Here is a 17,617-nt window from a genome sequence, read left to right as displayed (position 1 = left end):
TATATATATATGTATATATATATATGTATATATATATATATATATATATATATATATATATATATATGTACCCATGTTCATACACCACACATAGAAAGGCAGGAGGGTGATAGTAGGGAGGAAAAGGGAGGGGAAAGAAGACAAGAGACGAATGAAACATATTTGGGTAGAAATAAAAAAAATCCATGTACTTAGACATATGCATTCTTATAAACAGTTGTCAGTTTTATGGGTTTTGTTCCTGTTTTTGTTTTTCTCTTATATCCTAAGGGCAGGATCTGGCAGTATTTACTAACATCAAGTTTCATCATTGGAAATTTACTTCCAAGCTCAACCATGGGAGAAGAGTCAAATTATAGTAATAAATTAGTGTCAAAGCCTGCAGATGTGTCAAGGAGCTAGACAACCACGTTATGAAAGTAAATGTTATTTTCTCTTATGTCCATAAGAAACAATGTCTGTCTCAAGTGGTCTTAGAAAATGCACACTGGGTTACCAATAACAACGTTGATTAAAAGAACTTCAGCCTCTACAGTAGGAGGCTAAAAATGATAACATGGCATTTTAAATGATCATACCACACACACACACAGAGAGAGAGAGAGAGAGAGAGAGAGAGAGAGAGAGAGATCACTAGACACCTAAGAAATAAGCTCTGTGTTTAATTACAGGTAGTTATATTATTTTCACATTCAATCTTACTCATGTGACAGAGCCATGTTCTTTATGTGTCCTTTCAGGAGTCGCCTCTGTCCCTATTATTTGGAAGTGTATGAGAGATGCAGGTTATCCTCCCTGCACCGACCACATCAGGAACCCTGAGCAGGACACAGGATGGATGGAGCCTACTGGCTGATACCAAAGTAGCCCATGCTAAATCTCTTTCCTCCCCCACCCCATTCTCCATCACAGACTGTAATGTACCAGGCTGGTTTTAGTAGCAACACTTTTTGGAAATGGCAAACTGTTCTTCAAGGAACACATCCACCTCAATATTTTATTTTTATAATGTTTCATGGATTTTTATCTTAATGTTTACACATTTCAATTTGGCTCAATTTCTGTAGCATTTTGCATCATTGTGTGCTGTTGCTATTGGGTGTTTGCTCTTCCATTGTGTCTTTTAATGCCCATGCATTGATGTTAAAGAAGTGGATTGGGTGAAGTTACATTCTGTGATTAGTGAGTTAGGGATTAAATAGCAGAGAGCTCAGATCGTTATCCTTTATCTTATCCCTTACGATGTTCCTGTATAAGCACACTCAGTTCAATCCTAGCTACTTTAAAAGTCAACACTAACAATGGAAAACAAACTCCATCTACCACAAATGTGAAAGCAAACAATACTATTTTACTCTCATTTTTGTTGTTACCATTAAGCAATTTAAGATCCAAATGGTTCTGCAGAAATCTCCCACTTCTCCAATGCTCCCTGGTGCCTCTTCAAATGCAAATAGACCTTACAAAGATACCTCCTGAGAGTCCCTTCTTCCCCATGAAACAATTTGCTCATAAATTAGGTGTAAACAATCCCTCAGAAACCCTGGATTGCAGCACTCAGTACCCAGTTTGTTTAGGGAAGATATATATATATATATATATATATATATATATATATATATATTCCTTCATATTCATTAAAATTAATTTGTGCATTTTCTAACAAAATCTTATCTAAGCATTTTAGCTGTGAAACTAACTAGCTAAATATCCCCAGCCCTCCCCACCTTTCAAGAGATTATTTATTTTCTCTTTGGGCTGATAAAGTTCTGATGGCACATTTTCTAATTTTAAAAAACATTTTCATTTCACACTTCTGAAAAACTTGCAGTCAGGAGCGAGCGGGTGGGTCTGCTTGAAGTGTGATTCACACCCTAGGCTCTCCTTCCCCAACAGCTCATGCATATTTATAAAGCCAACCAGACTTCAGGTTTTAAACATGCCCAAGGAAGAGACTATTTTAGAGGAGCCTAAATAAGTGCGCTGTGGCTATGCAGCACTTTGTGTCCAAAATATCCCTCCTATTTACAAATGTTAACCCATACTTTCTAAAGATAAAAGGCAAGAAACTCTCCTTACCTCTATCACATCTATAAAATCCTTACTCACAACACTGTTCTTGGGGCTGGAGAGATGGCTCAGTGGTTTAGAGCACTTGTTCCTGAAGAGGACCTACAACTGATTCCCAGTGCCCACATGGTGGCTCACAACCATTCATAATTCCAGGGGTCAATGCCCTATTCTGACTTCTGAAGATACATGGTAGGCATGGGCTATGCAGGCATAAATGCAGATACAACATTCATTCGTCGACATGAAATAAACTAAGTAAATCTAAAAATAATTTTAAAGAACGTCCCTGGAGATATCTAAATAGTTTCTAAAATAGGCGATAAAATAGGAAATCTACTTAAAATAGGAAAATTGTTTCCCATTTTCCAAATGCATCATATTTCTCCTTTCCCTTACTAGAGTCGCCATTCAGTCATTCACATGCTCATTGGACAGTTTAGAGGCACCATTACAAAGATCCTATGATAAAGCAAAGGGTCAGTAAATAAGAATCATTGGGAAAAGGGCCACACATGATAAATAATCAGAATAACGAAGTCGTGAGTGTTTAATACTTTTCTAGATAGGCTTAATGAAAAACATGCCAAGAACAGTGACTCTTTAACCAAACTTGGAAGTCTAGAGCCTATATAAACAGGCCAGGACTGGCATTTCAGTGGAAGCAAGAAACAACCTTGTGTCTAGAGACCCAGACTATCACAATGCACTAGAAAACAGCAAATGTCCCCTTGATGGCTGGAGTGTTGACTGCGCAGTGCAAAGGGTGGGGCTCAGACTGACTAGAAGAGTAGAGACGCAGGGAGACGCAGCTACATCCCTCTCCATAGAGGAGAGGCATCATGCTAGAAACCGGTAGTGTGTGCTTCCCTAAACCTCACTCGACGTAAGGAAGCACCAACCAGATACAGAGCCCCTTTCGATGATAAAATAACTGGAAATCCTAGGAGAAATCATACTTGCATTTAACTGCTCACAAGCGAGATGGGTTCTGGCAAAAGACAAAACACTCGGCTAAATACTACAGTTAATGGCCCTTCGCCTTATAACAGGTTTGATTTTTATGGCCATTCAGTTGTTGCTATTGAGTATTTAAAATGTGCAAAGCCTGGAGCTAAGCTCTGGAATCAGATAATGCAGTTTGGAAAACCCACTGGCTTGCTTTCTGTTTGGCTGTTTTGTCTCATGTTTTTTTGTCTTCCTTCAGTTTGTAAACTTCCTACAGGAAAGCAACAACACCTCTTTCAAATGGAATCGCGCACTTGCCTAAAGCGCTACTACAGTGTCGTGCGTGCTCTGTACATGCCACAAAACGCGTGTTGATGACATTCAGTTTCACGACTACAGCGTTGTTTTGTAACTTAGCCAGGAAACAGCGAAGTGCTGTGATTTAAACAACATGCCACCCTACTTCTTCCCTGCCAGCAACACAGCCCAGGAGCCAAAACTCTGGGCTTGGAATCAGATGGCTGCGAACATTCTGGGACTCAGTTATGAGCAGGGAGGAATCTTCCCTGCACTGAAGTAGCCCACACTTTGCACATGTGCATCGAAACCACGCAGCCTTCTCATTATCCCTCCTGTAGACACGATTCATTTTCTTAATGGGAAAACATACATTTACCACCTGCTTTAAAAAGAAGATACTTAATCTAGTTATTATAGAAGAGAACTCCATAGTGTTTACTACTTATATGAAGAATTCACCATGGATCTTTTGGCATTTATACTTTTTTTTTCCTATGAAGAAGAACTTTTGATAGTTCAGTTCTTTTATCATCAGACGGGGAACAGTTGCATGCAAAACTTCAGCTTACTATTCTTTATCCTCCTAAACTTCACTGCTTACTGTTCTAACTGTGACTTCTTGTCCATCATTCAAAATAAAAAAAAAAAATCTACATCATTGTACTGTGCACAGGAAAATTTGATTTCTTTTGCTCCCTCCCTTCCTCTTTGACTGTTGTTTCTCTCCTCCCCACTGTGGCAACCTTGATTAATAATTTATATAATTCTTCTCTTCCTCCATTGTTAATTTATTTTGTAACTTAATAGTACATTGTAAAAATGTTTCTGTGTTACTTGTAGATCAAGATAGACCAAAATCTTTGTTACCAAACAACTGCATACCAGTGCTGATATTCACTATTGTTTACCTAGAAAGTCCACTTTTCTCAGTATGAATATTCACTTAACCTCTCTTCTTCTTTTGAACCAATCAAAAAAAAAAAAAAACCAATAAAACCCTTGGGAATAAATGTTTAGATAATCATATTTTTATTTTGATGAAATAGGTGTCATGTCTAGGATTTCTAGGTCAAAGGATACACACACAGACACATAATTGTATGCTTGGAGTTCAGTGAAACTGCCATATGAAAGTTGCTCTTTTAAAGAAGGAAAGAAGCTATAGTAGTTTCTTCCCAGCACTCCAAGCCACCATAAAACCTACGTGGACTGGATGACTATAAAACGCTCTCACTGTTTCCTAGACGCACAATTTCATGAATGTGAAGGCAGCTTGGCTCCTTTCCTCCGGGTATAGTATATGCCACGTGCAACATTTCTATTGCGAGTTTCTCGCTTTGCTTTCCTACTGAGCTGTTTTCTTTAGGTGTCGGTGTGAAGATGCCCATGAAAAATGTAGACATTTCCCTCACTTGCTCAGCATGCACTCTGACCCATCTATCCAGCCTTAGTGTACCCCTCGTCTCCAAAGCTAAGGAGCTACAGTCACAAGGGTACAAATGGGTCATGGTGAAGCCAACCAATGCAATACTTAGACCCAGACGTTAGCAAGTGCTCCATATACCTGGAGCCACCACAGGAAGTTTCTGTATCCTTCTCCTTCAAAAAAATGCACACTTGCCCAGCACTTTGGGCTTGTACCTGAGGTGATAAACATGAAGAGGAAAGCCTGTAGTGCGGCCTGTCAGGCAGAGATAAGTGAAAACACCTCGGGATGCCACATGAGCTTCTGTAGGGCTCAGGGTTGCTTATCTTTAGGTTGTTTGTTACATGAGATAAAAGAAAACACAGTGTGTTTAATTTGCTTACACTCCTCATACACATATTCTATTATAGCATTCTTTAACCATATTACTTACATATTAAATTTGCTAAGGGTATATTTTGCTATTAAAACAAATTGTTATATTGTAGATTTTTACTTTAAATGCTATATATGTAAATTATATACACATACATGTATGTATGCATATATAACATGCAGGCATCTAGGATTTCCTGTACTGGCTAGAAACCTGTCAGTCAATCACTAGGTTATGCAGATAATATAAATTTTTCTTGAATATTCTTCTTTTAAAGTTATTTCTTTTAATTTATTTGAAATTTGTTTACAAGGTAAGCTAGTTATTTAATGCACGTTTATTTCATATGGATAGAAAGGTGGACTTTTACCATTTGTCAAATAAATATTTCCATCCTCCACTATAACAACATCTTTGTAAAATATCAAATTCCCACATATGCTAGGGACAATTCTGGAGGCACTCCACTCAGTGCTTTTTATTAATTCACTCATCTCTATATCAAAATCATACATGACTACTTTTCTTAAAATGGTTTTATGTTAGTATTGTATCAGATAATACAGGATGATGTATCAGATGATCCATCTTCAAAATCTTCTCTAATCCATGTGAACAACCAGACAACGGAACACATTGGACAGTGAAACAAACCAGTGAATATTTTCTTTAGCAATGCAGGAGATAAACACTGTTTTGCATTTGGCTCCACAATGTCAATTTTCAAATTAAGAAAACACATGGGCTCTTGTTGAATGCATTGCTAGATATTTTAGATTTAAAGATATTATCATTTTCCTACATCTCATCATCCCAGACAAGGCAAACACCCACCCCTCTTTGTCTCTTGGCTGCCTTCTTTTCACTATCTATCTTTCACTTTCTCTTCTTTTCTTCCCTTCCCTTCCCTTTATTTTTCTTCCCTTGGCTCCTTTTACTAGTGTCCACGTGCACATATGTTATTGGTAAAGGTAATAGAATGGAAACGCAAACTAAAATGGACACGATGGGGGGGAGGGGTAATTTTAATCTCTTTTCCCAGAAGCTTTAGAAGTAACTGTTTTGTTTTGATTTGTTTCATTTTGTTTTTTTTTTTCTCTAACCAATGTAAGCAGAGGCAGGGGAAGCCCCAGCACCGAGGCCAATTGAACACTGTAGTCCCTATTCAAACTAGCACTGCATGGCTCCAGCCTTTCTCTCAGCTTTTCTCCGGGTACTTTCTCCAATGATTTCTACACTTCCCACCTGTTTCCCACTTAATCATTCATTAGACTAATTAACTCAAATGCCAAAAGGGATAAAAATAACTCAAACTCTGCTCCAGTCAACAAAAGAGGTCTTTTCTGCACTGGGTATATCATCTAGAATGTAGTCTTCATTTTTTTTTTTTTTTAGGTCTGTTGAGATACAACATAAAACACTTCTTTCCTGTTTTGAGCATGCTGGGGGAGGGGAGACCTCCTTCCTGAATCTGGGCTGCACACTAGGTCACTGGGTCTTATCTCAGTTGGAAGTGTTTTCTCAGAGGGACACAAAAGTCAAACTAAAGCAGACAGACACACAAGAGACCTTCCGATTCTGCTCTAGAAGCAGGAGGTTTTTGCAGGTGTGTTTGTTTCTCTTGGCTATAGGTTTCCTCCCACGTGCTAGGTGAAACCAAAAGTGAAAGACAGTGCAAACCACAGCTTGCCACAAACAGTGCAGCCACCATGCTATCAGACCTGTGCTGAACACATTGTCTTCAGCCAGGATAACTTCCCCGCCTTGGATTTCAAAGAGTGCTATCATTTTGCATGGCACTCCAGCAGTTGGGTTAGGATCAACCATAGGGAAAACCTATACAGAGCATCTTTCACTGACTTTGGTTTTATCAAGTACAAGAAACTAGATGAGACTGGATGAGCAGTAGAGAAGACACCACCAAGCATGACTCTGGGCATGATTTTAACTGCTTCAGACTTGTAATGTTGTAACACAACTGAGGATGTTCTCTTAAAGTCCAACTCTATCATAAAAGAGAGAGAGACAGAGATAGAGATGGAGAGACAGAGAGGAAATTTGAAAAAAAAAAAAAGAAAGAAAATTTGCAGGGGTCATATTTAGCTTTAACTGTCAATGTCACATAGCCAAGAGTCACCTGAGAAGTGAGTCTCCTTTGATGGATTACCCAGATGGGATTGTCCACTGGACACATCTGTGGAGAATTGTCTAGATTGTTAATTGATATAGGGTGGTACCGCTTCTCTGTGGCCCTGAACTGTTTAAGAAAGCTATAGAAGCAGGAACCTGTGAGTAAGTGAGCCAGAAAGCAGTGGCTTCCCAGGATTTCTGCTTCCTGATCCTGTTTGAGTGCCTGATTTGACTTCCCGCAATAACAGTCCGTGATATGTGAGCCAAAGCACAAGCCTTCTATGCCTAAACTTCATTTGGCCATAGTGGTCTATTGTAAGAACAAAATAAAACTAGAGTGTCGGTCACTTACCTTTCCTCTGCCTGTCCTGTGTCACTGGAGAATCACATAGACATTATGTGTAAGAGATTTAATTAAGGTCAGAATTAAAACATGGAGCCTGTTTCTGTGCCTGGGGGAAGTCAGTGCATGTAGTTTTGAAGTGCAATTTCAAGGGCACAGTGAAATCTTATAGAAGAGTGAGTTTTTCCTACTAATTGGGCCCTAAGTGAGGAGCCCATGTATTTCAAGGGGTTCTCCAAAGGGTTATTTGCATTTCTCCACCTCAACAGAACAACGTATCAAAAGAGAAATAATCCTTCCACTGAATAAAGTATTTTGAGATGTGATGATTCTTGATTTTTGACAGGTTCAGAGAGTTTATCTAGGGAAGCATCGATTAGTAGCCCAAACCCTTGAGGCTGGACCAGTTCAGGCACCAAATGCCCAATTCCTTCTTGAAGTCCTGAGCACCTCCTATTCCTGCAGGTATTACATCAAGATGAATCCATGTTCTTTTAATGTATTTAGTGCTTCTCAAATACTTAGATCCTGAAAACATACAGGCAAGAAATATCTGGGGACAAGACAGGGCGGAACAATTCTAGACGCTTCTGGATGAAACTTTTACCTATCAAAAAGTGTAAACTCCCAATATCTTAGCCAATGCTGTTCATTAGTGAAAGAGAAATTTCCCATCCAGATCTACCATTTAAACATCAGTCAAAGTTCTAATATCTTCTTTGTGGTGGTTTGAAGGAGAGCTGTCTCTGTATACTCATATGTTGGAATGTTTTGTCTCTAGTCGGTGAAACTGTTTGGGAAGGATGAGAAGGTGTGTTGCTGCTTGAAGAGGTACGCTGCCAGAGGTGAGCTTTGATGTTTCAAAAATTCATGTCATTTCTCTCTGGCTCCCACAGGTGGGTCAGGTGACATGCCAGCATGTTGCCATGCTTCTCTCTGTGATGCACATAGACTCTTCTAAACCATGAGACCAGATTAAATGCTTATTTTTATAAGTTGCCATGATCATAGTGTTTTGCCATGGCAATAGGAAAGTAACTAAGATACTCATGAATAACTCTCTCTTAAACACCTAGCTTCTAAAAAAAAAAGTACCTTTTTCTAGGTATCTTTAACACCTATTATGGCTAGTACCCACCTGGAAATAACTATGAAAAGTCTAATGTTCTTGGAATTCCAGATTAAGAACATGAGAAAGATAAATGGCCTTGAAGGCAAAGAAGGGTACATTAAGCCCGGCTTGGAAAGAGAGAGCATAGTAGAAGACAGTACATTTATACATGAACATGATTAAAATATGTAGGTAGGGGCAAGAGAGTGTTTCTGGACTCTCCAGAGAAATGGAATATAGAGAGAGGATCTACTATCTGACATTAAGGAACATAAGGGCTAGATGAAAACAAGATACAGTTGAGATCAGAGCATTCTTAAGTTCTGGGCCTTTGAACAGTGAGTGTTGTACACTGGACATTTTTCATAAATGAACAAGTTAGAGGGATCCTTAGCATAGATATGATTCTCAGCAAGTTGAAGAGAGAAGAAAGAATTAGAGTCAGGTGGGAACCTGAAGGAACTCACATTTCCTGCATTTTACCTGATTGTCAGGGACTGACTACAACAACAGGGATTTTCTTTCTATGTATTTATATCAATGGTTTCTAATGGCGCATTTATCGGTTTTATTTTCTTGCTACTTCTCAATAACAGAATATTGTGGAAAGTTCTCTGTTAAGTTTTTAAAAAATATCCTTCTAAACATGGTATGTGGGTGCCCCCCATCACTTTAGCATTTATATCATTTGAAAAGAGCACAATACTAGACTATTGGTACACATAAGAGGGGTTAATTTTCAAATGAAGTCACAAATTATTATGAGCTAGTGGTGAAATAGTGAGGCCACCATTAACTGTTTAGTATCTCACAGCACCTTTCAACTTATCCCAGAGAGAACGTTACAAATATCTATCTACATTTTAGTATCCATGCTCTTGATAAGTGGACAATTGAACAAAATAGAGAAAATCCTGAGTAACCACTGTGGTACAGACACCTCATATAGACAGCTTTGAATATTGACATGACTTTATAAATATATATATATGACATGCCCCCCTCTCTCTATATATATAATATTTTTGATGACTAGCTCAAAATCATATACTTTTGCTAAATTATTGAAGGAAGAATGAAAGAAAATATCTTATTTCTCAAATTGTTTCCTGTATCTCCCCCCACCCCTCCACTTTATGGAGGATTAAATCTAGGATTTTGTGGAGGTTTGGCAAGCATATTACCACTGAGACCTTTCCTATTTAAAATATCTATTCCAAAGAGCTGTGGGATTCTAAGAATAGTTATTGTGAGCCAATCAATGCCAAGCTTATTTCATCCTTCGAGCTTAGCTAAAAATAAGGAATCTTTTCAATATTTCTTCCAATAATGGTCCTCATTCATCTAAATCTATTAAAATAATAAACAAACAAACAAACAAACATGTTCAATGTGTACAAGTGAAACTCTTCTTTAATTTCTTAGCTATCGTAATCAAGCTTCAAGATCATTAGTTTTGATGTGTGACTTACAATAGAATCTTAGGGAAATTTGCCCTTACTAATCATCCTAAGAATACCAATGTAGAGGGAAGAGGACATAATCAAGATAGATATGTCACTGATTAGATTATGTTTGACTCTTAGACCAAGAATGAGGTAGCTTGATGTATGAACATTTATGTCACCTCTTGACTACTCCAAGACGCTAGGCAGTTTCACTCTCTTGTACCTAATACATGGAAGAAGTTTGGCAATGACTCAATTACCAGTGGCATGTACCGTGAATCCTTTCCAGATAGATATTAGTTAGAAATGGGTATTTTAGGATGTTTGACTAAAAGAACATTCAGAAAAGAAACCAGTATTGGAATTGAAGGCAGCTGCAAAGGGAATGTGTAAAGACATCCAGTTTTAATATTACAGTCCATAGAATGTGTTCTCCTCCATCCCCAGTCACATTGCAGTGCCCATTTGTAAATCATTTTTAATTGTCTTATTAAGCATCTTAGAGCACAGCAATCAAGAGCCTGTGGCGTTTAGAGACCTGGCATAGCCATCAGGCATGGATCAGCAGTCAGGATAATAGAAGAATCAGGATTATATAACCAGTTATGGTCAGTAGGGAAGGTGCTTTGGAGAGAAAGTGGTAAACGGCTGGCCACAAAGAGATGCTGCTGTTTGACAATATGAAACCTTATGGTTCCAGAAAATGAAGACCTGCTTGCCTACAGGCACACGCCTACCAGTCTCATGCTCTTCCATGACTGTGGTGGAAAAGGCAACCTTCAAAAGCAGTGATCTCTGTTCAAGGAGACATTTCTCAAGCAGTGTTCTGACTCATGCCATAAATACTTTATTGCCAGAGGCTCCAAATATTGAATTTTGCTTATACGTGTGAAGTTCCAGTAACTGAATCAAGCATTCAGATTTGTTCTTCGATGAAGACATTGCAACGTGTACACGAATCGGGTTTTTCTGAAACGACATGCAACTGTAATTGCATGTAGATGATTATTTTAATTATCTTATACTGTTCCATTCCACCCCAGGGGGAAGGAACAATATTCTAAATTAATTTTTATGCTTCCTTAGGTAATAGCAAGTGCAATACCAAACAGTGGTAATGCAGGGAAAGAAAAGGAGTTGGGGGAAGACCTCAGTAAGCGAAGTGACTGCTGCAAAGCCCCAGGACACATGTTTGATCCCTAGCCCCCATTCCCAAAAAAGTGGGCATGGTGATTTCTACATAATGCTTTAGATACCTGCGACTCTATGGCTAATAGGCATAGCTGAATATGGAAGCTCCAGGCTCAGCAAGAGACCTCATCTAAGTAGGTAGACAGACAGACAGACAGACAGACAGACAGGCAGACAGACAGACAAACAGAGATACACAAAATTAAGGAAGACATTTGATGCAAGGATATGCGCGCACATGCGCGCGCGCGCGCACACACACACACACACACACACACACACACACACACACCAACAGATACACATATTATAAAACATAAGGGACCAGGCAAAATATATAGTGTTCTCTAGAGGGATCCTATAAATGTACCATTCTTCAAAGATTATCACTCACTAGGCAGTAAAAATTTAAAACTCAGCCACCAAGAATTTGGAAAAAATTAAGAATGTTAAAAAAGAAAGAACTTATATAATTAATGCCAATGTATTTATAAACACATCAAGAGGGATTTTTGTCTTAGCACACTAGTGGGGGAAATGGCTCACCTCCAAGATTCATTTTTTTTTACATTATATGTTGTAACATAAATAGTACATATTTTTTTCATCTTTTCTCTTTATTTTCTAGCTATAGGCAAACATATTTAAATCTATTTTTATATGCTTCTGGCTCTGTCCAGGAAATGAAGCCATAAACATTACTATATAAAACACTTTTGGTTCACATGCATGGCAGTCTTGGAAAGCCTGAAAACTATCCAGGTTTTTTGAATAATGATCCATTGATTTGTCTTAGCTCTAGATTATTAAATAAGCTTAATTGGTCATACAGCATAATTTTATTGGTGTGAAGATAGAAGGGAACATAAGAAAAATTCCCATTGTGTATATTGTTTCCTGTGTATATAAAAGATGGTTTCTTCTTCACAAATATTGCCATCTAGATTTTCCTTTGAGGACAGCATTTTTGGAAACATTTTCCTATACTATTACAGAAGTGTCCCTGTGAAATTTTAATGATTTTGTAAATAGTCATATTTACAAACTTCCAAAAGTGACTTAATTAGATAAAAAGAAAAATAATTTGATTAAATACACTAATGAAATGGAATAGCTATGTAGCTTAGAAAGACATAGGAGAAAGCTAAGAGAATCCATGCAAGCATAAATGTCCCATGGCTTTCTTGACAACTTTTATTACTTCCTTGAGCTTGATTTGATACCCACCTAGAGAAGACACATAAGCTATAGTTGACCTGAGAATCCTAGGAGATGATGAGTGACAGGCATACACGTTGGTTACCCAAGGCAACTATAGAAAATGTAGTCTCAAGATTCAGACAGGTAGCAGCAGAATGTTCCACAAAAGGCTAAGAATAAAGTGGAGAGAGAAACACTTTGCACATTGTGCAGTAAATAGGTGTAGAATAGATTGTCAGTTTAAAGAACACATAGGACCAGATAAAGTAAACAATAGCACTGTCTATACTAGTTTTTATTATAACAATTAATTTTAGACAAAGAGCACTATTAAGAGGGGTGGTAAAGGGGCATAATTTTATCCCCACTCTGCCATTTTCTGCAGTTCATTAAATGAAAGAAATTGATTCAGCAAAGTTAATTTTGTAATTAAAAAGCTTATCATGATTTTCTGTAATGAGTTAAGTAAACAGACAGTAATTCAGTTACAATATTTACACAGCCTATACCAGGGGACATTTGCTTACTCAATTAAATAATATGGGGGAGTGAGGAAGGGAAAAATTTACAATGGGATTAAAAAAAAAAAAAGATACCAAGTGCAACAAAGAATTCATGCCTCAGGTGGACCCTGCATTTGTTATATTGATGTCAAGATGGAAATTTAGCCATTTGAATCACTCTTGAACTAGAATATACTATGGCCAGTGGCTTCATTAGATTGTGTTTACACTGAGAAATTATGTTTACATTATTTTATCATGGGACAAATGAAATAATCCACTTGAAAATAAAAGACACCAAGTTTTCCCTTCTTAGTTGAAGGAGCATTTTCTTATAATACCATTTTTCCCCAAGAAATTCTATTTATGGATTATCAGAGAGGCATACATAATGTTCACAGAAAAGCTAATAAATGGGGTGAGGTGGGTTAAACATTAAGTAAAAGGTCCTCCAATTTGATGTAGGCTATGCCGCTTAGGTGGTAGTTTCTAAATAGCCTTATGACCCACCACTCACAAGCACCTCTCTTGGAAATATCCTCCCAACCTTGAAAATCATAAAGACCCATGTTTCTGAAAAGATAGAAAAAATTAAAATTAATAAAGAAAACGAAAGAAACAGAGTGGGAGGATGAGGGATGGAGCAGAGGAAACATTGGAGAAGAGAGGGAAGAGGAGACAGGAGATAAAGAGAAATCCAGGGGTGGGTAGAGAAGAGGAAAGACAAGAGAAGAGAGATGAAGGCATAACCTCAGACTCACACTCTGGCAAAATAATTGATTCATGTGATATAGCTGAATTTGTAATGATTGTTTCAAACACCCTTCAGAAAATACTACCTTGAGATATGATACAGGGTATTCTGTCTGAATGTTCTCTTAGAGGCTGCTGGCTCTTGAACTAAAGCCTTTGGCTGCCTTTTCCTAGTAGATGTGACCCCCCCCCCCATTTTTTTCTAGACTCAGTGTGACTTTACTGTTCTAGTGACTTCATTACTGTAAGTCAGTGCTGATTAGGAGCCTCTCAACAGTTTCCTTGAAAGATGTTTCTACCATCATTTATCCAGAAAGCATTCAGAACCATGGATAGCTTCCATCCTCCCAAGGAGGAAAATCTACTCTGGCTTGGCAGCTCCATTTTATTATCACAAGGGATACATTCTAGAGCAAAGCAGATGCTTATCTTTATTCAGTGGAGGGCCTTTTCATCAGCGAGAGACTATGATCCACACCCAGGGCCACACAATCCACCAAGCTGTGTGTGGTCTCTATGTCAAGACTCTCTGAATGGGCCATGATGTCGAAATTGATGTATCAAACATACCCTTCCCAGTATATCTATTTTCATGATTTACACTGGAATATGCTAACTGAAGCAATCCGTGACAAATGTCTTTTACCATCAGAATAAAATCAGAATAGACATATTCTCCAAGGCCCTGCGTTGTAGGCGTCTGGAGGACCTGGGATTAAAGATAGAAAAGCTTGTCCCAGTATCAATTCTACAAATATATCCTGAAACTCTGTGATTTTTAGTGAATAGGTGTGGGTAGCCAATAAACGCCATTACAAGATGGCGCTGGTTTCATTAAGCTGACGCCCATGAATATGGGAAAAAAAACCAATGTGCACATGTGCAGTAGAGTTTTTTGCCGAGTCACTGCCTGTCCCGAGGCATGTAAATGAGGTACCGAAAGCATAACCAATCGGGTGTAGACATGCCTGTCCGGGGCCTATATAAGCAGCACTGGTTTTTGGGCTCGGGGTCTTTTGTTTTTGCTATCAAGCTCTCCTAATAAACGTGTGCAGAAGAATCCTGTTGTGGCGTCCTTCTTGCTGGCGAGTCGGGCATCTACAAATAGGAATATGTCCCAGGGAAGACACAATTTCAATAACTCACCCACTTTACCCTCCTTGATCCTTAAGCTCCAAAGAAAATTAAGGTGTTAGTTAAAAAGAAGAAATTAAAACTCCAGAGGTATTAATCCAAGGAATGGATTAAAGGGAGGAATAACAAGACTGCTATACACTGAGTCAATATTTTAAGCTGTATCACTTCAAATTGGATGTTAGGGTACTCTCCTAAACGAAAGACCTCAGTGAAGTTCTGTTGCACTCTTAAGGTTCCCTGCCTTTGATCCACTAAAATGTCTTTCCAAGTCATCAACATAAAACTTCACATAAGGCAGCTATTCAGAGACTACAGGAAATCAGTATTATACTGGTAAAAGAGTAGTCATGACCTTCTTCCAAGCGGCTTGCGCACACTGCTATCTATTTGTTTCTACGTCTTTCCCTCTGCTGTGCCAGCCTACCACATGTGCCATCTGTCAGCCTCTCCCAACACGCAAAGTGTCTTAAGGATCTGAGCATCACTTCAGTTCCCATTTTTTTCAGGTTAAAAGTAGTAAATTGCAGATGGCAAGTGATTATTTTTTTCCTTTAGACTACTGAAAGCTGGGGTAACTCTGTCATGAGTCACATTAAAGAAAGAGCAAGTGATGTTACACAGCACCTACTCAACACGAAGCAAGTACAAAAGCACAGCTCTGTGCCAGCCAGCCATTCAGCAAAGGATGGAAGGATTGTACTTGAAAAGGTCTTACAGTGAGAGAATGTGTGGGGCTCACTTTGTGTGAGGATGGATGCCAGTTTAACAAAAGTGGGTCAGGGCAGGAGTTTATGGACAGATGAGTAGTTATCACACTCAAGGCCCTGGGCTATACCTTCCATAGAAAGAGGAGGAGGAGGAGGAGGAGGAGGAGGAGGAGGAGGAGGAGGAAGAAGAGGAGGAAGAAGAAGAGGAGGAGGAGGAGGAGGAAGAAGAAGAAGAAGAGGAGGAGGAGGAGGAGGAGGAGGAGGAGAAGGGGTAGGAGAAGAAGAAGAAGAAGAAGAAGAAGAAGAAGAAGAAGAAGAAGAAGAAGAAGAAGAGGAGGAGGAGGAGGAGGAGGAGGAGGAGGAGGAGGAGGAGAAGAAGAAGAAGAAGAAGAAGAAGAAGAAGAAGAAGAAGAAGAAGAAGAAGAAGAAGAAGAAGAAGAAGAAGAAGAAGAAGAAGAAGAAGGAAGACAACAAACTGGTGGTGTATCTGCAGCACTGCAGCATGCTTCGTCATGATAGGGCATATATAGAATGGACTCATGTAGAAAGCCTGGGAAAACAAGCCAGGTCAGAGAAGAGGACTAAGTCACTAGCACTCTTTCAGTCACATAGATCAGATTTTCTGTAAAGGCTCCTCATATTTGACATATTTTTTTCCTAATTGTGGACTTAATTTCCAGCTTCAGCTCTCCTGTTAAAATGTAAGAGTCTACTTAAAGACTTTTTGTGTTTTGGTTTGAGGCTGTTTTGAAAGTCCCTTGAAAGGTATAACTGCTGCAGTCATCACAGATCCAGGAGGAAATATCTTGGGGAATGATGAGGCATAAGAATGGTATTCTCAGAATGAGTTCTGCCAGTAGCATTCATCATGTGAGCCCTCACTAAAGCATGTCATTAGATATTCAAGAGGGGCAGCTTGCAAACATCAAGGCTTCACCAAACAATAACTGACATCTTTGAGGAAGGTGTGGAGTACCTTGTCTGAACCATTTCTACATTAACTGAGTATTAGTTTTGATTCTATAGGAGTAGAAAAAAAATCATGTCCTACAATACTGCTTCTGGGACAAGAAAAGGGACATAAGCTGGTTTAATTGGGAGACAAAACTTTATCTTTATGATATAAATGAAAACATACTTTTCCAATAAAGTCCTATATCTAAAGGTAGATTTTCCTAGATGAAAATGAGTTCTGTCTCATTCTAACCACAGTGTGCCTGCATTTTAGGGTACAAATATGCCAACAGGAAATGCTTAGAGGTGAGAAAAGTGTGGAAAGTGGCCCATGAAAACACTCTCACAAATACCTTCCCACCGCAAAGTCTACGTCCTGCTTAAAATGCTTCTCTGATCTTCTGTCATAAGCACTTCTCAGGCATTCATGTTAGTCATCTCCATTAGCTTTCCCAACAGACGTCCTGTTTTTTTTTCACTAGTACAAAAAGTAAGAATTTAAAACAATGTACTCGATAGTAATTTTGAAACATTTACTCAACAAATGATGGTGTCCAACCTTACAGGGACTCCACAATTTGTCTAGAATGTTACCTTCCAAAGTGATGAGGCAGTTACCATAACAAAGATGGAAGCAGGGGCTATTGATACGATCTCCTCAGGGCACGCAAACATCATTTAATGCTTCCTTTAATGGTACCAGCATAAGTAAAATACTAGTTAAATTTTTGTTGGTAACAAAGGGCTGTGGATTCTGAAAGCCCCATTCTTATAGAAAAAGCAATCCCTGCATTTCTCAGTTTCCCACTTGTGTCTGGAGTGGTCTCAGGCTGGTGAGAATCTCACCTGTTTGTTAGCGATCCAGCTTGATTCACATGCTTAGAAAACAAACGGAAAGATCTCGATCCAGTGCTGAAGACACTTGGCGTATATTGGCTGATATGCAATAATTTCTCAGCCTCCCTTCTAGATCTTGAAAAGCAACAGATGTTTATTTAAATGAAACTCAAAGGATTCCGA

At 38.7% G+C, this 17,617-nt stretch overlaps 1 protein-coding gene across 45 annotated transcripts in view; it reads right to left on the bottom strand.

The window, feature by feature from the left end:
- Nrxn3 (neurexin III) overlaps nucleotides 1-17,617 on the bottom strand; it is a 1,612,235-nt gene that overhangs the window by 608,800 nt on the left and 985,818 nt on the right. The window lies entirely within an intron of this gene.

This window comes from Mus musculus, chromosome 12 (genome assembly GCF_000001635.26).
Source record: "Mus musculus strain C57BL/6J chromosome 12, GRCm38.p6 C57BL/6J".
Classification (NCBI taxonomy): Eukaryota; Metazoa; Chordata; class Mammalia; order Rodentia; family Muridae; genus Mus; species Mus musculus.
Note: the sequence above shows the minus strand (reverse complement) of the source record. Positions and strands in the feature narration are given on the sequence as shown.